Below are 23,091 nucleotides of genomic sequence, written 5' to 3' on the forward strand. Positions count from 1 at the left end.
GGAATGTGTGATCTGAGCTTCCGATGGCTATATCTGCAGCAGGAAGCTGCCAAGACCAAGCTAAAATGGCAGCTGCTATCAGAGGGAGCTTCTAGGGCTTTTTACTGAGAAATGAAAAGCTTTGTGCTGAATAAATATAGGGTTCTAGGTGGCACTAATGTGGCCAATCTATTGGCAGTAACTTGCCAAAATGCCTTTCCTTCTCCTTTAGGGGTCTAACTACCTTCTTCTCTAGCCCCTACTCCTTACTGGGCAGCAGCAATCCGGCCCCCACACCAACATGCCTGGTGATAGGGGCCCAACAGGACTAGGGCCCCCGGGTACAACCCTGTACCCCAATATCCCAGTGTGGGTGCCAGTGTGTAGGTGCTGATCCCCAAGATGGCGGCTGGGAACAGAAGGGGCACAGCTGAAGGTGGGGGGGGCAATGCTGTCAGGCAACTCTGTAGTTCTGCCCCTGCTATGGGGGCACAGATATATTGGGGTGAGGGGATTAAAGAGGGGGCACTGCTGCTAAAACTATACATTTGCTTGGGAGGCTTTACTTTTCCTTTAAATACAAATGTATCCAATATATTCACTCACAATGTTATTATTGTCTCATTCATTCAGCTCAAACTAGCAGAACCGTGCAAATGTGAGGGGAGAAACCCTAATGTCACATGGGGTGTGGGAATAGCAGTGGGGGCAACACAAAAGGCCGGGGGGGAGGTGCCATAGCGCTCAGTCGGGCCTGCTGCTGTTGCTGCTGCTGCTTCCTCCATGTATATTTCTAAATCACTGCCATTGGGGAAGAGCGGGAAGCCCTGCTAGTCACACCCCCTCACAGCCACAAGCCTGTCATTGGCTAGACCTACACCCAGGTAACCAATAGGGGAAGGGAGCAGTACGGGCTAACGCTGTGTCACACAGGCATTACAGCGCCCCTACAGGACAGGGCAGATGCTAGTGGCTTGTACTAAGCACACGGTCACAGATACATTGCCTGTAGCTATGGTGGTGCCCAGTGCCCGCAGCTTCTGTAGAAGACTATTGCCTACTGACTTCCGCCACAGCCAAGATGGCCGCTTGTCCCGGGCACAAACGATTAGGCACAGGCGTCACACTGCCCACGACAAACATGGCGCCCCGGGGCTTGGCTGCTGTTACCCAGGTTCCATTGCGAGCTGGACGTCCTATATCGCGCTGCTCGGCTTGTGCAGTTGCCTCAGCAACCGGTACTGTGGCTACAGAGACTCGCTGGCTCTGAGACTGCTGGCCCTGACTCCCTGAGACTGCTGGCCCTGACTCCCTGAGACTGCTGGCTCTGACTCCCTGAGATGCTGGCCCTGACTCCCTGAGACTGCTGGCTCTGAGACTGCTGGCCCTGACTCCCTGAGACTGCTGGCTGCTCCTGGACTCGGCCTGCCCAGACTGCTGGCTCTGACTCCTGAGACTGCTGGCCCTGACTCCCTTGAGACTGCTGGCTCTGACTCCCTGAGACTGCTGGCCCTGACTCCCTGAGACTGCTGGCCCTGACTCCCTGAGACTGCTGGCCCTGACTCCCTGAGACTGCTGGCCCTGACTCCCTGAGACTGCTGGGTCTGACTCCCTGAGACTGCTGGCTCTGACTCCCTGAGACTGCTGGCTCTGACTCCCTGAGACTGCTGGCTCTGACTCCCTTGAGACTGCTGGCCCTGACTCCCTGAGACTGCTGGCTCTGACTCCCTGAGACTGCTGGCTCTGACTCCCTGAGACTCGCTGGCCCTGACTCCCTGAGACTGCTGGCCCTGACTCCCTGAGACTGCTGGCCCTGACTCCCTGAGACTGCTGGCTCTGACTCCCTGAGACTGCTGGCCCTGACTCCCTGAGACTGCTGGCCCTGACTCCCTGAGACTGCTGGGCCCTGACTCCCTGAGACTGCGGCCTGGACTCCCTGAGACTGCTGGCCCTGACTCCCTGAGACTGCTGGCCTGATCCTGAGGACTGCTGGTCTGACTCCCTGAGACTGCTGGCCCTGACTCCCTGAGACTGCTGGCCCTGACTCCCTGAGACTGCTGGCTCTGACTCCCTGAGACTGCTGGCTCTGACTCCCTGAGACTGCTGACTCCCTGAGACTGCTGGCTCTTGACTCCCTGAGACTGCTGGCTCTGACTCCCTGAGACTGCGGCTCTGACTCCCTGAGACTGCTGGCTCTGACTCCCTGAGACTGCTGACTCCCTGAGACTGCTTGGCTTCTGACTCCCTGAGACTGCTGGCTCTGACTCCCTTGAGACTGCTGGCTCTGACTCCTGAGACTGCTGCTCTGACTCCCTGAGACTTGCGAGACGCCTGGGATACAGAGACATACAGCTGGGAACTGTGAGACCGCTACGGGAGTACCAAGCGGCTGCCGGGGTAGTAAGAGACAGCTGGAGGCTATTGGGCTAAATGGGACTGCCCTGAGACGGCTGCTACAGTGAGAGATTCGGGGCTCGGAGAGAGCGGGCCGGTACCGACTGCTGCTTGTCCGGTGAAGCCTCAGCATGCAGCTAAAGTATCTGAAGAGCCTTCTGGCCCCGCAGGTACCGGGGTTATATGAGGCAATATCACATACATAGGAACTATCTGCCCCCCCCCCCCCCCGGGCCACCACACAGTATTATGGGCGCACCCATGCCACCCCCCCCCGCACACACAGTATTTGGCACCCATGCCCCCCCCGGCACACACAGTATTTGGCCCCATGCCCCCAGCCACACACAGTATTTGGCACCCATGCCCCCGGCACACACCAGTATTTGGCACCCATCCCCCCCGGCACCGACAGTATTTGGCACCCATGCCCCCCGGCACGCACCAAGTATTTTGGCACCCATGCCCCCCCCCCCCCTGGCGCACCACAGTATTTGGCACCCATGCCCCCCCGGCACGCACAGGTATTTGGCACCCATGCCCCCACCCCGGCACACAACGATGTATTTGGGCACCCAATGCCCCCCCCCGGCACACACAGTATTTGGCCATGACATAACGGGTGCTGGGTCCTGACTGAGTGAGCCCATGGATCTAACGGGTGCCTGGGGTCCCTGGCTGAGTGAGCCATGACTAAACGGGTCGCTGGGTTCCCTGGCTTGAGTGATGGCCATGACTAACGGGTGCTGGGTCCCTGGCTGAATGAGCCATGACTAACGGGTGCTGGGTCCCTGGCTGAATGAGCCATGACTAACGGGTGCTGGGTCCCTGGCTGAGTGAGCCATGACTAACGGGTGCTGTGTTTGTGCTCCGCCCCTTTCTGTAGGATGGCGCTGCCAGGGTGACGTGCATGGCGTGGGCACCGAATAACATGAAATTTGCCGTCTGTACAGTCGACTGCGTCGTCATTTTGTACGATGAACAGGGCGAGAGGCGGGACAAGTTCTCCACCAAACCGGTCGATGCCAAGGTATGAGAGTGGGGGCACAGTAAGGGGGCGGCATCACAGGGGAGGAGCCAGTACTGAGGGAGGTGGTACCGGGCCGGCATTGCAAAACTGATACACAAGGAACCAACGGGGAGCTGTTAGGAAGCTGTTTCCCTTGGCGGGTCCCCAAAGTGTGCAGTGGCCCCCCATCCCCATCATGGGTCTCAGTACTTACGGGGGAGCTGTTGTGGCTGCAGCCTTATTGCCTTTACATTTACAGTATGGGAAGAAGAGTTACGTGGTGAAAGGAATGGCCTTCTCCCCGGACTCCACCAAGATTGCCATTGGCCAGACCGACAGCATTATATTTGTCTACAAGATTGGGGAGAACTGGTAAGTGCCCCCCCCCCCCCCCCCCCCCCGCTGTTAGTTGGTTTCTCCTTCTCTCCGAGAATTGATTTCTGCTTTTCCACCAAACACCCCCTTTCCCCTTCCACATTCTGGGGCGCTTCTTTATTTGGGGTCCAGCATTTCCAGGCTTTTCAAGAGGTTCTAATTCTGCAGGATCCGCTCTACCATCAGAGGTTCCTCATTCCAATCCCAGCGCGTGGTGTTTCCTCCAGCCCCACTGTGGGGCGCTGTCCCTCCCAGCCTGTACCCCATTCCCATTTGCTTCCCGCCCCACTGTGGGGCGCTGTCCTCCCAGCCTGTACCCCATTCCCATTGCTTCCCGGCCCCACTGTGGGGCGCTGTCCCTCCCAGCCTGTACCCCATTCCCATTGTTCCCGGCCCCACTGTGGGGCGCTGTCCCTCCCAGCCTGTACCCCATTCCCATTGCTTCCCGGCGTGGGGCGCTGTCCCTCCCAGCCTGTACCCCATTCCCATTGCTTCCCGGCCCCACTGTGGGGCGCTGTCCCTCCCAGCCTGTACCCCATTCCCATTGCTTCCCGGCCCCACTGTGGGGCGCTGTCCCTCCCAGCCTGTACCCCATTCCCATTGCTTCCCGGCCCCACTGTGGGGCGCTGCCCCTCCAGCCTGTACCCCATTCCCATTGCTTTCCGGCCCCACTGTGGGGCGCTGTCCCTCCCAGCCTGTACCCCATTCCCATTGCTTCCCGCCCCACTGTGGGGCGCTGTCCCTCCCAGTCTGTACCCCATTCCCATTGCTTTCCGGCCCCACTGTGGGGCTGTCCCTCCCAGTCTGTACCCCATTCCCATTGCTTCCCGGCACCACTGTGGGGCGCTGCCCTCCAGGTACCCCATTCCCATTGCTTTCCGGCCCCACTGTGGGGCGCTGCCCCCTCCCAGTCTGTACCCCATTCCATTGCTTTCCGGCCCCACTGTGGGGCGCTGTCCCTCCCAGCCTGTACCCCATTCCCATTGCTTCCCGGCCCCACTGTGGGGCGCTGTCCCTCCCAGTCTGTACCCCATTCCATTGCTTTCCGGCCCCACTGTGGGCTGTCCCCCCCAGTCGTACCCATTCCCATTGCTTCCCGGCACCACTGTGGGGCGCTGCCCCTCCCAGTCTGTACCCCATTCCCATTGCTTTCCGGCCCCACTGTGGGGCGCTGCCCCTCCAGTCTGTACCCCATTCCCATTGCTTCCCGGCACCACTGTGGGGCACTGTGCCTCCCAGCCTGTACCCCTTGCCATTGCTTTCCGGTGGGCGTGTCCCTCCCAGTCTACTGTGGGGCGCTGTCCCTCCCAGCCACCCCATTCCCATTGCTTCCCGGCCCCACTGTGGGGCGCTTCCCCTCCCAGTCTATACCCCATTCCCATTGCTTCCCGGCACCACTGTGGGGCGTGTCCCTCCCAGTCTGTACCCATTGCCATTACTTTCCCCCCCATGCTGCTTATTGGTCACATCACCAGGAACAGTAACATTTTTGCTCTTTTTCAGGGAGACAAGAAAGTTATTTGCAACAAATTCATCCAGACGGTAAGACTTTCCCTTTAATGGGGGTGAATACATGATAGACTGGCTGAGTACATTGCAAGAGTAGACTCAGGCCATTTTAAAGGGGAAGTTAAGCATGCAGGGAGACTGTATCCAGGTGGCTGAACGACAGACAGGCCCTAAGTAGCAGAGCAAGTTGGACCCGACCTGTAATGATTCTTGGTTCTGTTTTGCAGAGTGCGGTGACCTGCCTCCTGTGGCCGGCGGAACATGCCATTGTCTTTGGCCTGGCCGAGGGGAAGGTACGGCGCATTCCTCACTTGGGAAGGAGAGTGTGTGTGTGTGTGTGTGTGTGTGTGTAATATATATATATATATATATATATATATATATATATATATATATCAAACTCAACAGTAGAAAGCACTCACAGCTACAGCATCAATCAGGTCAGTGATTTATTTCAGCATACCATCTACGCGTTTCGATCACCACAGGATTGTCATCCTGATGACGATCCTGTGGTGATCGAAACGCGTAGATGGTATGCTGAAATAAATCACTGACCTGATTGATGCTGTAGCTGTGAGTGCTTTCTACTGTTGAGTTTGATGTATTAGTTTTGTCAGCACCCAGCCTGTGCCCGATACTGGTGAGTGCCGATTCTTTGCAAGACTATATATATATATATATATATATGTGTTTATTCTTATTGGCCCTTCTCTCACAGGTCCGTCTGGCCAATACCAGAACTAACAAATCCTCCACTATCTATGGGACTGACTCCTGTGTGATCTCCCTAACAACCAAGTAAGTGTCTGGATTGTGTTTAAAGGGGAACTGAACCCATCTTCTGTTTAGTTACTCAGCAGTGGCAGAAGGTCGCGGTAATAAGGGAGGGGTTGGCACAGTATGGGCGGTGCCAGTAATGCACAATGGGTCCCACACACACACACACACACACTGAGGCTTTAGGCTGAGGAAGGAGGGACTCAAGGCCACAATGTGCCACTGGGAAGGGACGGAGGCAGCCGATGTGCCGGGAACCTTTAGTCCCTGATCCCTATGTGCTAACGACACTCACTCCCTACGTTCCGCTCCTCTCTCCCCAGCATCTCGGGCCAAGGAATCCTCTCGGGCCATGCAGATGGCACCATTGTCAGATATTTCCTAGACGATGAAGGTTCTGGTGAATCCCAGGTATGTTCCCCTCTATATTAAGGCCCAGGCCCAGATATGCACAGGATTCATATAAATATACTTTCTGCCCAAACTCCATGCAGCCCTAGTGCAGAGTCTCTATAGGCACAATGAGACCGGCTCAGTGCTGCTCCACTTATCTGCCTGTGTGATAGCAAAGGGTTCCTGTTGGACCAGGGAGACTGACAAATAGGTGCAGGTTTAGAGGGGAAGGTGTTAGGCTGGGTGGATAAAGGGAGGGGAAGGTGTTAGGCCTGGGTAAATAAAGGGGAGGGAAGGTGTTAGGCCTGGGTGGTGTTAGGCCTGGGTGGATAAAGGGAGGGGGAGGTGTTAGGCCTGGGTGGATAAAGGGGAGGGGAAGGTGTTAGGCCTGGGTGGATAAAGGGGAAGGGGAAGGTGTTAGGCCTGGGTGGATAAAGGGGAGGGGAAGGTGTTAGGCCTGGGTGGATAAAGGGAAGGGAAGGTGTTAGGCCTGGGTAAATAAAGGGAAGAAAGGCCTGGGTAGATAAAGGGGAGGGGAAGGTGTTAGGCCTGGGTGGATAAAGGGGAGGGGAAGGTGTTAGGCCTGGGTGGATAAAGGGGAGGGGAAGGTGTTAGGCCTGGGTAAATAAAGGGAAGATGAAGGTGTTAGGCCTGGGTAGATAAGGGGAGGGGGAAGGTGTTAGGCCTGGTAGATAAAGGAAGATGAAGGTGTTAGGCCTGGGTAGATAAAGGGGAGGGGAAGGTGTTAGGCCTGGGTGGATAAAGGGGAGGGGAGGTGTTAGGCCTGGGTAAATAAAGGGAAGATGAAGGTGTTAGGCCTGGGTAGATAAAGGGGAGGGGAAGGTGTTAGGCCTGGGTAGATAAAGGGAAGATGAAGGTGTTAGGCCTGGGTGGATTAAAGGGAGGGGAAGGTGTTAGGCCTGGGTGGATAAAGGGGAGGGGAAGGTGTTAGGCGGGTGGATAAAGGGGAGGGGAAGGTGTTAGGCCTGGGTAGATAAAGGGAGGGGAAGGTGTTAGGCCTGGGTGGATAAAGGGAGGGGAAGGTGTTAGGCCTGGGTGGATAAAGGGGAGGGGAAGGTGTTAGGCCTGGGTAGATAAAGGGGAAGGGAAGGTGTTAGGTCTGGGTAGATAAAGGGGAGGGAAGGTGTTAGGCCTGGGTAGATAAAGGGAAGATGAAGGTGTTAGGCTTGGTATGATAAAGGGGAGGGAAGGTGTTAGGCCTGGGTGGATAAAGGGAAGATGAAGGTGTTAGGCTTGGGTAGATAAAGGGGAGGGGAAGGTGTTAGGCCTGGGTGGATAAAGGGGAGGGGAAGGTGTTAGGCCTGGGTAGATAAAGGGGGGGGAAGGTGTTAGGCTCTGGGTGGATAAAGGGAAATGAAGGTGTTAGGCTTGGGTAGGGTGTTAGGCCTGGGATAGGGAGGGGAAGGTGTTAGGCCTGGGTAGATAAAGGGGAGGGGTGTTAGGCCTGGGTAGATAAAAGATGAAGGTGTTAGGCTTGGGTGGGGGAGGGGACTGTAGGCCTGGTGGATAAAGGGAGGGGAAGGTGTTAGGCCTGGGTAGATAAAGGGGAGGGGAAGGTGTTAGGCTGGGTTGGGTGGAAAGGGGAAGGGGGGTGTGATAGGGGAAGGTGTTAGGCGTGGATAAAGGGGAGGGGAAGGTGTTAGGCCTGGGTGGATAAAGAGGAGGGAAGGTGTTAGGCTTGGGTGGATAAAGGGGAAGGGAAGGTGTTAGGCCTGGGTAGATAAAGGGGATAAAAGGGGAAGGGAAGGTGTTAGGCCTGGTGGAATAAAGGAGGGGAAGGTGTTAGGCCTGGGTGATAAAGGGGAGGGGAAGGTGTTAGGCCTGGGTGGATAAAGGGGAGGGGAAGGTGTTAGGCCTGGGTGGATAAAGGGGAGGGGAAGGTGTTAGGCTGGGTGGATAAAGGAAAGATGGAGGCGCGCACTTGGGAGACAAATGAACATTGGGTTTGGGGGTTTAGAGAACTGGGCAGAACTGTGCATTTTAGTTGCAGCAGATAATGGCGCGGCTTGCCGCCCAGGGTCCTGCCCTCGTTAGTATACTGTTAATTAACCAGTGAGAAATTGTGCTTTTATACAATAATGCAAGTGCCGTAATATTATACCTGATTGGCCCTGTGTTTGCTTTCTGTGTGATCCATTTTGCCCCTTTTGCCCCACTGCAGGGGAAACTGGTGACCCATCCCTGCCCACCATATGCCTTAGCGTGGGCAGCAAACAGCATTGTAGCCCGGGGCTGCGATACATGAAGTTGGTGGCCTACGGCAGAGAGGGCCAAGTCATCCAACAGTTTGATTACAGTCGGGATCCCACGGAGAAAGAGTTCACGGTGCGGCTAGTTAGCCCGAGTTGGCCACCACGCTATGACAGGTAGGGAGTGGCTTCTGTTCTCCCCTGGGTGGGCACGTGGGTGGCAGAGAGGGCTCTCCACTTGGCATTATCCCGGGGCCTTCCTGCACGTTATGGGGCCCATTGCTCAGGGCCAGTAATAGGGTGACTGCCCCTTTAAATTGCTTAGTACATGTGGCTGGTACTGTAGGGGCCACACTGGCTGATTTGGGTTCCCCACACTGACCCATAAGGGGCACAAGGGCCACAGCGCACGAATCGTTATATTCCCAATATTCCCTTATTTCTTACTGAGAGCTGCGGGTGCTGAACTGGAGCTCCAGGAGAGGATTGTGGGAGGAAGGCAAAGCCAAAGATATTCCCAACCTGTACACACAATAAATAACGGCAAAAGCCTGGAAACGGGAACGGCTCCAAGCTCTGCGTGGTGAGTGTGGGGTAACGCTTGGATTTGGGTACGGGGGGGGGGTTACAGCAGGTTTAACCAGAATGGTGTAGGTCTGGGCCCCTGTAGGGCGGGGGAATGGAAACGGGACGGCTCCAAGCTCTGCGTGGTGAGTGTGGGGTAACGCTTGGATTTGGGGTACGGGGGGGGGGTTACAGCAGGTTTAACCAGAATGTGTAGGGTCTGGGCCCCTGTAGGGCGGGGGAATGGAAACGGACGGCTCAAGCTCTGCGTGGTGAGTGTGGGGTAACGCTTGGGATTTGGGTACACAGGGGGGGGGGTTACAGCAGGTTTAACCAGAAATTGTAGGTCTGGGCCCTTGTAGGGCGGGGAAATGGAAACGGGACGGCTCCAAGCTCTGCGTGGTGAGTGTGGGGTAACGCTTGGGATTTGGGGTACGGGGGGGGTGGTACAGCAGGTTTAACCAGAATGTGTAGGGTCTGGGCCCCTGTAGGGCGGGGATTGGAAACGGGACGGCTCCAAGCTCTGCGTGGTGAGTGTGGGGTACGCTTGGGATTTGGGGTACACAGGGGGGGGGGGGCGTTACAGCAGGTTTAAAACCAGAATGTGTCTGGGCCCCTGCGAATAAGGGGGGTGGTGTGGGCTGGGGGTGGTAACTGTGGGGCCTGTAACCTCCCTGGGCACCCGTGTATTCACTCTCTCTCTGCGTTACTAAGGGCACCCGTGTATTACACTCTCTCTCTGCGTTACTAGGGCACCCGTGTATTCACTCTCTCTCTGCGTTACTAAGGCACCTGTGTATTCACTCCTCTCTCTGCGTTCTAAGGGCACCCATGTATTCACTCTCTCTGCCATTACTAGGGCACCCGTGTATTCACTCTCTCCTCTGCGTTACTAAGGGCACCCTGTGTGGCGGAGTGGAACTGTTCGAACTGCTGTTTGCGCCGACTCAATTACAAGAATAAATTTGAGATGACCTACGTGGGACCCAGCCAGGTGAGATGCCAGGGCCCTGGCACAATGTGCCAGTTATACACCTGCCAGGGGGTTGGCACAGGGTGGGTAATCTTCAGCCAATGGGATTGGGGGCATTATGGGTGTATGGGGGGTAAGGTGTCTGTTCCTAGGGGCTGGGGGCATTATGGGTGTATGTGGGGGCTGGGTGTCTGTTCCTAGGGGCTGGGGCATTATGGGTGTATGGGGGCAGGGTGTCTGTTTCTAGGAGCTGAGGGCATTAATGGGTGTATGGGGGTAGGTGTCTGTTCCTAGGGGCAGGGAGCATTAGGGTGTATGGGGAGGTATGTCTGTTAACTAGGGCTGGGGGCATTTGGGTGTAATGGGGGGGTAGGTTCCCTGTTCTAGGGGCTGGGGGCATTATGGGTGTATGGGGGTAAGGTGTCTGTTACTAAGGGCTGGGGGCATTATGGGTGTATGGGGGTAGGTGTCTGTTCCTAGGGGCTGGGGGCATTATGGCGGTGTTATGGTGTATGGGGGGTAGGTGTCCCTAGGGGCTGGGGGCATTATGGATGTACACGTTTCTTTTTTTCTCTTGGCAGGTCATTGTTAAAAACCTCTCCACGGGAACAAGAGTTGTATTAAAGTCCCATTATGGCTACGAGGTTGATGAGGTTAAGATTCTGGGCAAAGAGAGATACCTGGTGGCCCACACGTCAGACACATTGCTGCTGGGGGATTTGGCCACCAACAGGCTGAGCGAGGTACAAGGGCTCTGGGTATAATAAGTTGAGTGGAGGGAAAACATATTCCAAGCCCTGCAATACTGGGGTTTTCTTGGGTAAAAATATAATTCTAAGGCTGAAGTGCTGCGTAGTGTTTAAAGGTGCTACTGGCCCTTTAAAGGGGAATATACCCTTGTATTCAACATGAACCCAATAAATAGGGGATGATTTGTTTTTACCCCTTCTGCCTCCTATTCTCTCTCCCCTTGGAATCCAATGGTAAAATCCTCCTTTACAGATAAGGAGGAGTTCATTAAACCTATTGGGCGGTGCTGGAGGAAGAAGGGAGGGATCAGGAGGGGCTTTTGTTGAACTGTGATTCTCTCAGGACATTATGAGCCCTGATTGGCTTGTTTATCTCGTGTTGCCCTTACAGGTGGCTTGGCAGGGATCTGGTGGGAACGAGAAGTTCTTCTTTGATAATGAGAATGTAAGTGTCTTGGAAAGAATATGCTTGTGTGTGCCCTATTACCCTGCAGCTACTGCAGCCTCCCCCCCGCTCGAGAGCCTTGGGAGCTTGGCTCACCATCTCATATTCCCCACTCATTTCTGTGCCCTTATGTGCCCCCTGGTAATGGGTTAAGCTCAGCCCGTTCCCACTCCATCCGTGCCCATCATACTGCCCCCTGGTATGGGTTGAGCTTTCCTAGCCCGTTCCCCCTCATCTGTGCTCATCTGCCCCATGGTAATAGGGTTGAGCTTCTAGCCCGTTCCCCTCCATCTGTGCCCTCAATCTGCCCATGGTCAATGGGTTGAGCTTTCTAGGCCCGTTCCCCTCCATCTGTGCCTCATCTGCCCCTGGTAATGATTGAAGCTTCTACATAACCGTTCCCTCCATCTGGTGCCCTCATCTGCCCCCTGGTAATGGGGTTGAGCTTTCTAGCCGTTCCCCTCCATCATGTAGCCCTCATACTGCCGCCTGGTTTAATGGGTTGAGCTTTCTAGCCCGTCCCCTCCATCTGTCTCACATCTGCCAACTATGAGCTTTCCTAAGCCAACTCCATCATCACATGTTGACCTTATCTGCCTTATCATGCCATGGAGGGCCACATCCAGCCTGGAGTCCTCCAGTGGGACAGCCCTGATCTAACAACCTAAATGGTCTCTGCGCTTATAGCCAATGTCTCTCCATCTTTGTTCCTACCTGCTCTCCGGGCAATGGATTGTTCGAACCCAGCTGGTCACTGTGCTGGGTCTCGGCCCAATCTGCTCTGCTAAGAACATGGCATTGCCCCCAGTATCATTTTCTCCTCCCCACCTTCCCCATAGGTCTGCATGATCTTCAACGCTGGGGAACTGACGCTGTGGCTTGAGTACGGGAGCAAATGAGATTCTGGCACAGTGCGCACTGAGTTTATGAACCACCATCTCATCAGGTACTGAGCTCTACTGACAGATATATAGAGTATATATATAGAGTATAATAGATATACGTGTGAGGGTGAGTATAGCAGTGGGCAGGGCATCTGGGAATCCAGTGAGCGCCCACAATATATTTTTGAGAGCTGCATTGGGATCAGTGCCAAGAGGCTAAATGGGACTGTATTTGTCCGCCACTGTTGCCCCTAACAGGGTAATAATGTCCCCCTCTGACAGTCACTTGCCTTTCCCTGACAGTGTGCGCCTGAATGAGAGAGGACAGCGAGGCGCGGAGGAGAAATAAGAAGCTGCCTATCTCATCGACAGGAAGACCAAGCGATAGGTGCTTTGCTAATTATATATATCCCCTTCCTCTTGCATGGACAGCCCATATCTGTCGGTACTTAATAGTAGGCACTATGTACTTTTCTTACAGTGGATCTTGTGGCGGGTCATAATGTTGGTACCGTTGCCTGACATAATTGATTGGCTGGAGCTGAATGAGACCGCCCAAAACCAAGCTGCTCTTCAGACAACACTTCAGGGTGAGAGAAAAGTGCCATTTCTCTAGCGGCCCTCTCGTCTGTCTTCTAGCGCCTCTGTCTGTGTTTCTCTAGCGGCCCTCCTGTCTGTGTTTCTCCTAGCGCGTCCTCTCCTGTCTGTGTTCTCTAGCGGCCTCCTGTCTGTGTTTCTTAGCGGCCCTCCAGTCCGGTTTCTCTAGCGCCCTCCTGTCTGTGTTTCTCTAGTCGGGGCCCACTCCTGTCGGTGTTATCTCCTAGTGGCCCTCTGTCGAGTGTTTTCATCATAAGCGGTCCCGCTCCTGTCTGGAGTTTTCTCTAGCGGCCCTACCTGTCGGCTGCTACTATACTAGCGGCCCTTCCTGTCGTGTTTCTCTAGCAGGCCCTCCTGTCAGTGTTTCTCTAGCGGCCCTCTCAGATCAGTGTTTCTCGTGCGGCCCACCTACCTGTCGGTGTTCTACTAAGCGAGCCTCCTGTCGGTGTTTCTCTAGAGCAGGCCCTCCCTGTCGGTGTTCTCTGCACCCTCTCACTGTCAGTGTTTCTCTAGCGGCCCTCCATGTAAGTGTATTCTCTAACTGCGGCCACACTGTCAGTGTTTCTCTGCCCCTCCTGTCGGTTTTCTCTAGCGGCCCTCCATCTGTCGGTGTTTCTCTAGACACCCTCAGCCCACTGTACTGTGGTTTCTTAGCGGCCACATCTGTCAGATATGTTTTCCTCTAGCGGCCCTCCTGTCGCAGTAGTTTCTCTCTAAGCGAGCCCTCCTGTCTGTGTTTTTCTCCTAGCGGCCCTACCTGTCTGTGTTATCTCTAAGCCGGCCTCCCTGTTCCGGCGGTTTCTCCTAGCGGGCACACATCCTGTCAGTGTTTCTCAGCGGCCCTGCAGATGGTTTCTCTAGCGGCCCTAACCTGTCTGCAATGTTTCTTCTAGGCGCGGCCCCCTGTCTGTGTTTTCTAGCGGCGCCTACCTCTGCGCGCATCTACTAGCGGCCCTCACCTGTCGCTTTTCTAGGCGAGCCTCCTAGTCGGTGTTTCTCTGCGGCCCTCCTGTCGGTGTTTCTCTAGCGGAACACTCTGTCGGGTGTTGCATCTCTAGCGGCCCTCCTGTCGTGTTTCTAGAACGGCCTCCCTGTACGGTGTTTCTCTAAGCGGACCCACCTGTCGGTGTTTCTGCAAATGAGCGGCCTGCCTAAGTCAGGTGTTGTTCCTCTAGCGGCCCTCCTGTGCGGCGTTTCTCTAGCGGAATGATTTCTAGCGGACGCCTCCTTGGCGTATTTTCCAATTCTAGCGGCCCTCACTGTCCTGTGGTTTCTCCTAGCGCCCTCCTGTCTGTGTTCCTCTAGCGGCCCTACCTGTCTGTGTTTTCTCTAGCGGCCACTCTGTCGTGTTATCCTCTAAAGCGCCCTCCTGCATCGTGTTTCGCTAAGGCCCTTCCATGTCGGCTGGTCTCATAGCGGGCGCGCCTCTCTGTCGGTGTTCTCTCTAGCGGGACCCTCCTGTCAGTGTTTCTATAAGGCGGCCTCCACACTGTCCAGTGTTTCCTAACCTAGCGGCCCTCCCTGTCAGCTACAGACGTTTGTCGTTCATATACACCAATCCCTGAGTGCAGGGCAGAGAATTGAACTTGGTCACTCCTATGTATATATATAGCTGCCACCCTCATCTTCCTACAGTTCTCATTCCATGCCTCAGATTTGCCCACACTTCTCGCACAATGCAAATTTCAGATTTGCAATCAGCAAACTCACAATCATTTTTGAGTTGTGCCCTACACTTTGGGCTCTGCACTGCGCCACGCAAAGTACTGGCACCGATAGTGGCACGCCTGAGATCCTTAGGGGACATGTCATGCCGTACCTGGATAAAGGCCCCAACGACACGGACTTGTGCTCCAAGTACTGACACAACATGGCTGGTTGTTCCCTCACACTGAGCCAGGCGATTCTATTCTTTACCTCAGGACAAGGTTGACCATTAGTTTCGACAACACCATTTGGGCCAAGGAAAGAACCTCAGCAGAGGCCTGCTTGCGCCTCCTGGGACTCCCCGTATCAACCCTGGAGGCCATAGCCTTTGCCAGATTTCACCTCAGACCCTTACAGCGCAACTTCCTGCAACACTGGAACGGGACACCACCAGGACTGCGACAGATCATCCCTATTCCAGGCAACCAAGGAGAGTCTCCTTTGTGATGAGGATGGACAATCTTGGGCAAGGAAGGACACCCAGTAACCTGGGAAGTAGTGGGAAACGGATGGCCAGCCTAGGGGATGGGGGGCAGTATAAAAAAAACCTCACACCCCAGGGAGGAGAGCCCCCCTGCCCATCAATGTGTTAGAGTTGCGAGCAATCGCACCAGCACTGGGAAGCTGGTCAACCGTCCTACAATCTCGGCAGGCCGAGTACAGTGCGACACAACGTGACAGGGGTGGTGTATGTTAAACAAACAAGGGGGCACTCACAGCAAATTGCCCATGCAGGGGGTGTCAGGAATACTCACCTGGGCAGAACACACAGTACCGAGTATCTCAGCAGTAAACATACCAGGGGTACAGAATGGGAAGGGGACTATCTGAGCAAAACAACCATTGACCAGGGAGAATGGTCCCTCAACAAGGCTGTCTTCCAACAACTGACTCTCAGGTGGGGGGCCCAGAGGTTAGACGTGCAACGGCAACGGGACCTCTTTCTCACTATCCTTTGTCTGTTGTCTCTTGGCCTTCCTTCTATCTGTACTGTCTCCACTGACTGAGCTTACTAACAGAACTGATGGGAGAGGGTGGAGCTATATATACAGTGGGAGGGACCAGGGTTCAGTTCTCTGTCCTGCCTCCAGGGGGTAAATGAAAACAAAACCCTAACGTCTGCACTGACAATTCAGCCTATGAGAAAAAAGATTTTCCGGTGAGTCCAAAATCCCCTTTTCACGGTAGCATCACGCTGTCTTGCACTAACAACAAACATTGTACTGTGCTGCACCCTGCAGATGCACCTCCCCCCAGATGCACCACCTTCCCCACTCTCCCCGTGCCAGATGCACCACCTCACCCTATAATATATACAGCCTTGCTGCACCCATCTCCCCCTGTGCCAGATGCACCACCTCACCCTATAATATATACAGCCTTGCTGCACCCATCTCCCCTGTGCCAGATGCACCACCTCACCCTATAATATATACAGCCTTGCTGCACCCATCTCCCCCTGTGCCAGATGCACCACCTCACCCTATAATATATACAGCCTTGCTGCCCCCACCCCCTGTGGCCAGATGCACCACCTCACCCTATAATATATACAGCCTTGCTGCACCCATCTCCCCCTGTGCCAGATGCACCACCTCACCCTATAATATATACAGCCTTGCTGCACCCATCTCCCCCTGTGCCAGATGCACCACCTCACCCTATAATATATACAGCCTTGCTGCACCCATCTCCCCCTGTGCCACACCTCACCCTATATATACAGCCTTGCTGCCCACCCTGTGCCAGATGCACCACCTCACCCTATAATATATACAGCCTTGCTGCACCATGTGCCAGATGCACCACCTCACCCTATAATATATACAGCCTTGCTGCACCCATCTCCCCTGTGCCAGATGCACCACCCTTCACCCTATAATATATACAGCCTTGCTGCAACCCATCTCCCCCTGTGCCAGATGCACCATTCACCCTATAATATATACACCTTGCTGCACCATGCCATGCACCACTCACCCTGCTGCGTGTTGCCCAGATTCACCCACAATCTAAGCGTTTATTCTTCTCCTTTACCAGTTAAACCTCTACGACATTGAGAGAGCAGCAAGAAGACGGCCATTCTAGATTACTGCTCCTACGTGCAATGGGTTCCAGGCAGTGACGTGGTGGTGGCCCAGAACAGGAGTAATCTCTGTGTTTGGTACACTATAGACCCCCAGACAGTCACCATGTTCCCCCTAAAGGTAATCTGTGCTACCCCCAGTCTGATGCTGCCCGCCCTGCCCCACCCAATCGTATGATTGTACCACTGTATATAGATAGGGTACTGATACAGGGGCTTCCCATAAACACTAAAGTGCGCCTAGCACCTCGCTGGCACCCGTGAATTCTCTGACTGTGGGGGGCTTCTCTAGGTCCCGCCTATTGATACTGAAATCTGGGGACTACAGCTGTCACATGGATCCTTTGCAGCAATGCCATATTCCAATGTAGTACCTTTGTGGCAATGCATATTCCAGTGTAGTGCCTTTGCAGCAATGCCCATATTCCAATCATTGGAACCTTTTATGTTCATGTTGTGTCTGATTGTGGCCCCAGGGGGACATTGTGGATCTGGAGAGGAAGGAAGGAAAGACAGAAGTCATTGTCACTGAAGGGGTTAATACGATCTCTTACACACTGGACGAGGGGATGATAGAGTTTGGGACGGCCATAGATGATGGAGATTATTACAGGTGAGTGACCCAGTCAGTAATCTGTCTGTGCTGTACCGGGGAGGAAGCTGCCATGTCGCTCTATTCTCTGCCTATAGCAACTTCCCTTTGGTGCTTCAGCATTTGCTCTTTGCCGTTGCCCAGATGTGTGAGTGGGGCAGTACTGCTCATGCTGGGGGTCCAGCAGCTCCTGAGCAGGAACAAAGGTGCAGTTAAAGGAGAAGGAAAGGTACAATCTCAGTAGCTTTATCAGAAAGGTCTGTGTAAATACAGCCATAAGCACTCACAGAAATACTGCACTGAGTCCTCTGTCAAAGGAAACACAGGATTTCTTGTCTCCTTTTGTGTCACATGTTCCTCTGTGTCAGACTCCCTGTCAGTGAAATCCCTCACTACTCTCTCCCCCTCCCTTTTCTTTTCTCCCCCTCCCCTCTCTGCCGTAATCTGAACTACCAGCAGCCAGAGCTGCAGCAAGTAGCTACTGAGACCAAGCTAAAATGTCAGCTGCTATCTTACTCAAACAGAGGAAACTGCTAGGGCTGTTACTCAGGCAGGTAAAGCTTTCTGCAGAATACATATAGGGCTCTAGGTGGCACTGTTGTGCTAATCTATTGGCAGTAACTTGCAAAAATGCCTTTCCTTCTTCTTTAAGGGGGAAGTGGGGGGGGGGGGGGCTGTATGTACTGGGTTTGTATCAGTGCCTGTATAAGCCCAGAGCATTACTAGCCATGTAATGGGCACCATCTTCCCCTGCAGAGCCGCAGCGTTTCTGGAGACCCTGGAGATGTCAAGAGAGACAGAGGCAATGTGGAGGCGCCTGGCCAAGCTGGCACTGGAGGGCAGATACCTCCTTATTGCTGACAGGTGGGGTACTGAGCAGGGATCTCTGTTACAACATTAGGGGGTGCCTGGGGCACTTGCCGTCGTTGTTGGTAGGTTAGGGTATCTGGGGGGCTCGTTGCTGGTAGGTTAGGGTATCTGGGGGGCTCGTTGCTGGTAGGTTAGGGTATCTGGGGGGCTCGTTGCTGGTAGGTTAGGGTATCTGGGGGGCTCGTTGCTGGTAGGTTAGGGTATCTGGGGGGCTCGTTGCTGGTAGGGTATCTGGGTAGGTTAGGGTATCCTCCCCGTGTTGCTGGCTCGTTGCTGGTAGGTTAGGGTATAGGTTAGGGTATCACTGGCGCTGGGCAGGTTAGGTGTGGCCGTTGCTGGTAGGTGAGCAGGTGAAGGTTCCTCCGGGAGACCAATCGGATGGCTGAAGAGGCTGCTAAGGAATATGTGAGTATCGATTGGTTGGAGATAAGATACGGGGCCACAACTGGAGCTTATGGAGCCTCATTGTTCCTTTCAGGGGGGAGATGGAACTGATTATTACCAGGTTCGTGCGCGTCTGGCTGTTCTGGAAGAGAACTTCAAACTGGCGGAGATGATCTACCTGGAGCAGGTGAGAGCCCCCAGCCGGGGCAGCTACAGGTGTTTTTTTTTTTTTTTTTTATAAGTTTGGCTTATAAAATGGCTTTTTTAAACTTAGAATAGCAATAGCAAGTAACACAAGCGTTGATATGCCGATAACGCCAATAAGTCCTCTAGCGCCCCCAATGCATCATGCTCTGTGCAGAATGATGTCCTTGAAGCGATGAAGATGTACCATGACTTGCACTGGTGGGAGGAGTTCATTGCTGTGCCAGGAGCCAAGGTACCGCCCCGAGGGGCAGGCAGCTGAAATGCAATATTCTCACATCCCATTACTCACCTTCTAGCGCTCTAACTTGCCCAAGTCTGGGTCTCTCATCATCTTCCAGCCTTCTCTTATCCTCGTCATCCTCCTTGTACCAATCCTTGTATTACACTTGCACTGATCGTTCCTTATACCCCAGGTGGGGGAGCAGGGCATGATGGGACTCCTGTGTCAGTAACGCCTCCCATAATTCCTTTTCTCACTAGGAGCACCCCGAATTTGAGACCCTGAGGCGGAGCCACCTGCAGTACCTGACCGAGACTCACCAGGAAGAGCGAGCGGGGGAGGTGTTTGAGCAGGAGGGGGACTATATTACGGCTCTGAACCTCTATTTGAGAGCGGGTCTCCCAACTAAGGCTGCCCGGTGTGCTTGGCCCATGATAGGCTGCTCTCTGACCCCGAGCTCATTGGGAGGGTTACCTCTGCTCTCATCAAGGGGGAGTTCTATGAGAGGGTAAGATTCAGTGTAGGACTTGGGGGGGGTTCATGTTTCTGCCCCCTGTGCCCCTGCTGTGTGTATTCCCCTTGGGGCCGCCTATAGAGTCCGTGCAGCAGTAATGGCTGTCTCTTACAGGCTGGAGATCTCTTTGAGAAGATAAACAACCCCGCCGAGCCCTGGAGTGTTACTGCAAGGACAATGCCTTCCAGAAAGGTACCATTCCTTCCCTTAGCTGCTCTGTGGTGCCCCTACCCCTTGGGGACCTCGACTTTCCCTCTTTTGAACCCTTTCCACCTTTTTCTTTGTTTTTTTCTTATATATCTGTGTTCTCTTCTTCTCTCCTTTCCACTGTCTCCTCCCTTCCCTCTTTGTCTCTCTGCACCCCTTTGCTTCTGTCAGTCCGCTCTGAGTGTGGGGCTTTAAAGGAAAACTATACCCAGAATGAATACTCAGAGATCACCTGACAGGAAGTAATACAGCTGTGTGCCCCCTCAGAGATCATCTGACAGGAAGTAATGCAGCTGTGTGCTCTCTCAGAGATCACCTGACAGGAAGTAATGCAGCTGTGTGCTCCCTCAGAGATCACCTGATAGGAAGTAATGCAGCTCTGCCCATTCATTGGCTGATGGGGCCTAGCATGTATGTGTGCCTTGACTTGTTTGTGTGCACTGTGACTCCTATGATCCAGGGGGCGGCCCTTAGTACTTATAATGGCAGTTTCCTATTTAGGATTACCCAATGGCACATACTGCTAAACAAGTATATTTATATGGAAATGGCTTATTTAGATGGAGCAAGGTATTACATATGAGCTGTGGTATGCAATATATTTCTATAGAGACTAGATTGTTTGGGGGGGATAGTTTCCCTTTAATAATAAGGCAAGAGAAGTCATTGCCTTCTCGCTGTCTATTGCAGCCATTGAGCTCGCGCGGGGCAGCTTCCCGGGGAAGTGGTGAAACTGGAGGAGTCGTGGGGAGATTTCCTGGTGCAACAGAAGCAACAAGATGCAGCAATTAACCATTACATTGAGGCTGGGTGAGTTGGTGGGACTGGGGCACAAGGGTATTACTGCTCCGACAGGAATTATGGGCCCTTCCTTTCACTTTCACTCCATTTAATTCATTTTACCTTGGTTTGTTTTCATTATGGACTCAAGGATATCAGCACTGGGGTTCCTCTGGGAGTGGGGGGCAAATGGAATCAGCACGGGGTTCCTCTGGGAGTGGGGGGCAAATGGAAATCAGCACCGGGTTCCTCTGGGAGTGGGGGGCAAATGGAAATCAGCACGGGGTTCCTCTGGGAGTGGGGGGCAAATGGAAATCAGCACCGGGGTTCCTCTGGGAGTGGGGGCAATGGAAATCAGCACTGGGGTTCCTCTGGGAGTGGGGGGCAAAATGGAAATCAGCACCGGGGTTCCTCTGGGAGTGGGGGGGAAAATGGAAATCAGCACCGGGGTTCCTCTGGGAGTGGGGGGCAAATGGAAATCAGCACCGGGGTTCCTCTGGGAGTGGGGGCAAATGGAAATCAGCACCGGGGTTCCTCTGGGAGTGGGGGGCCAAATGGAAATTCAGCAACCGGGTTCCTCTGGGAGTGGGGGGCAAATGGAAATCAGCACCGGGGTTCCTCTGGGAGTGGGGGCAAATGGAAATCAGCACCGGGGTTCTCTGGGAGTGGGGGGCAAATGGAAATCAGCACCGGGGTTCCTCTGGGAGTGGGGGGCAAATGGAAATCAGCACCGGGTTCTCTGGGAGTGGGGGCAAATGGAAATCAGCACGGGGTTCCTCTGGGAGTGGGGGGCAAATGGAAATCAGCACCGGGGTTCCTCTGGGAGTGGGGGGCAAATGGAAATCAGCACCGGGTTCCTCTGGGAGTGGGGGGCAAATGAAATCAGCACCGGGGTTCCTCTGGGAGTGGGGGGCCAATGGAAATCAGCACGGGGTTCCTCTGGAGTGGGGGGCAAATGGAAATCAGCACGGGGTTCCTCTGGAGTGGGGGCAAATGGAAATCAGCACCGGGGTTCCTCTGGGAGTGGGGGGCAAATGAAAATCAGACCGGGGTTCCTCTGGGAGTGGGGGGCAGAAGCACCGGGGTTCCTCTGGGAGTGGGGGGGGGGCAGAAGCACCGGGGTTCCTCTGGGAGTGGGGGCAAATGGAAATCAGCACCGGGGTTCCTCTGGGAGTGGGGGGCAAATGAAATAGCACCCGGGGTTCCTCTGGGAGTGGGGGGCAGAAGCACCGGGGTTCTCTGGGAGTGGGGGGCAGAAGCACTGGGGTTCTCTGGGAGTGGGGGGCAGAAGCACGGGGTTCCTCTGGGAGTGGGGGGCAGAAAGCATCGGGGTTCCTCTGGGAGTGGGGCAGAAGCACCGGGGGTTCCTCTGGGAGTGGGGGGCAGAAGCACCCGGGGTTCCTTTGGGAGTGGGGGGCAGAAGCACCGGGGTTCCTCTGGAGTGGGGGCAGAAGCACCGGGTTCCTTTGGGAGTGGGGGGCAGAGCACCGGGGTTCCTCTGGGAGTGGGGGGCAGAAGCACCGGGTTCCTCTGGAGTGGGGGCAGAAGCACCGGGGTTCCTCTGGGAGTGGGGGGCAGAAGCACGGGGTTCTCTGGGAGTGGGGGGCAGAAGCACCGGGGTTCCTCTGGGAGTCGGGGGCAGAAGCACCGGGGTTCCTCTGGGAGTGGGGGGCAGAAGCACGGGGTTCCTCTGGGAGTGGGGGGCAGAAGCACCGGGGTTCCTCTGGAGTGGGGGCAGCACCGGGGTTCCTCTGGAGTGGGGGGAAGCACCGGGGTGGGAGCATAAGCACCAGGGTGGGAGTGGGGGCAGAAGCACCGGGTCTCCTGGAGGTGGGGGGCAGAAGCACGGGGTTCCTCTGGGAGTGGGGGGCAGAGCACGCGGGGTTCCTCTGGGAGTGGGGGGCAGAAGGGAGATGCCTCACATTTTGTACACAAAGTCCCGATTAGGGTAAATGATTGCACCCCATTCCCCCAGCTGCTCCATGAAAGCCATAGAGGCAGCACTTGGGGCCCGCCAGTGGAAGAAAGCCCTGCACATTGTGGAACTTCAGGCACCAGAAACTGCGCGCAGCTATTACCTGAAAATTGCCCAGCATTATGCCCTCCTCAAGGAGTACGAGGTGAGTGTGAGTGGGTACTTACTGATCATAGCACAGCATCTCCTTCCACCAGCACCCAGCCTCACCCACCCAGAGTCTCCCTGTCCCTCACACTGACCAGCACCCAGCCTCACCACCCAGAGTCTCCCCTGTCCCTCACAACTGACCCAGACTGAGTCTCCACCCCACCCAGCCTCACCCACCAGAGTCCCTGTCCTCACACTGACCCAGCACCCAGCCTCACCCACCCAGAGTCTCCCTGTCCCTCACACTGACCCAGCACCCAGCCTCCACCCAGAGTCTCCCTGTCCCCTCACACTGACCCAGCACCCAGCCTCACCCACCCAGAATCTCCCTGTCCCTCACACTGACCCAGCCCCCAGCCTCACCCACCAGAGTCTCCCTGTCCCTCACACTGACCCAGCACCCAGCCTCACCCACCAGAGTCTCCCTGTCCCTCACACTGACCCAGCACCCAGCCTCACCACCCAGAGTCTCCCTGTCCCTCACACTGACCCAGCACCCAGCCTCACCCACCCTCCCTGTCCCTCACACTGACCAGTC

General features: G+C 55.0%; 1 pseudogene; it reads left to right on the forward strand.

The window, feature by feature from the left end:
• Nucleotides 1–2,263: 2,263 nt before the first annotated feature.
• LOC116406649 overlaps nucleotides 2,264–23,091 on the forward strand; it is a 46,792-nt pseudogene continuing 25,964 nt past the window's right edge.

The sequence above is a fragment of the Xenopus tropicalis genome, chromosome 8 (genome assembly GCF_000004195.4).
Source record: "Xenopus tropicalis strain Nigerian chromosome 8, UCB_Xtro_10.0, whole genome shotgun sequence".
Lineage (NCBI taxonomy): Eukaryota > Metazoa > Chordata > Amphibia > Anura > Pipidae > Xenopus > Xenopus tropicalis.